Consider the following 705-nt stretch of genomic DNA (forward strand, 5'->3'; position numbering starts at 1 on the left):
ACACCTCTGGTATATCTCCACTGAAAGTACATTCATGCTCCACATTCTTTTCTTATCTTTCTATTGAATGCATATAGATTCTAAAAATAAGATGAAAAGAAATTAAAAGCTGAAGCAGTAGATCTGTGAGTGAAGGATCCGTAAAGCTCTTTTCCAGAGTGCTAAGTACTTGTCTCCTGTATTTTCATTATAAAAGTAACTATAAATATGAACAATCATTAAGAAAAAAAAACTGCTTTGGATCTTCATGTTCATCTTCTGTCTTTTGTTGACACATGAGGATGTGTTTATTACAAATACTCCTTTGTATTTGGCATTTTAGAATTAGCAGAAAATTGTAAACTTAATATCAGTGAATATTAATCTAACCCACTGCTACTTGTCTGTGTAATAGTCCAATAAAAAGATGTACCAAAATGTTCAGACTGAAGTTGCTTCCCATTTTAAAATTTTACAAATAATAGTTCATAAGTACTATTTACACATATCTTTGGACATCTGCATGATAATTTCTTTAGAAAAGATTCTGGTGTGTTATTACTAGGTCAGAAAAGACTTCATTTTTTTTGGATTTTGAATTATTTTGCCCAATTTTCTGGGAGGCGGGCTTCATGCATGGGTAACAGCAATGGTTGAGAACTGTTTTTGCCACTGACTGGCCACCACAGAGCAAAATAAAAGAATGTAATAGGTATAAACGGTGTC

The sequence above is a fragment of the Dipodomys spectabilis genome, unplaced genomic scaffold (assembly GCF_019054845.1).
Source record: "Dipodomys spectabilis isolate Male_0828 unplaced genomic scaffold, ASM1905484v1 ptg000455l, whole genome shotgun sequence".
NCBI lineage: Eukaryota > Metazoa > Chordata > Mammalia > Rodentia > Heteromyidae > Dipodomys > Dipodomys spectabilis.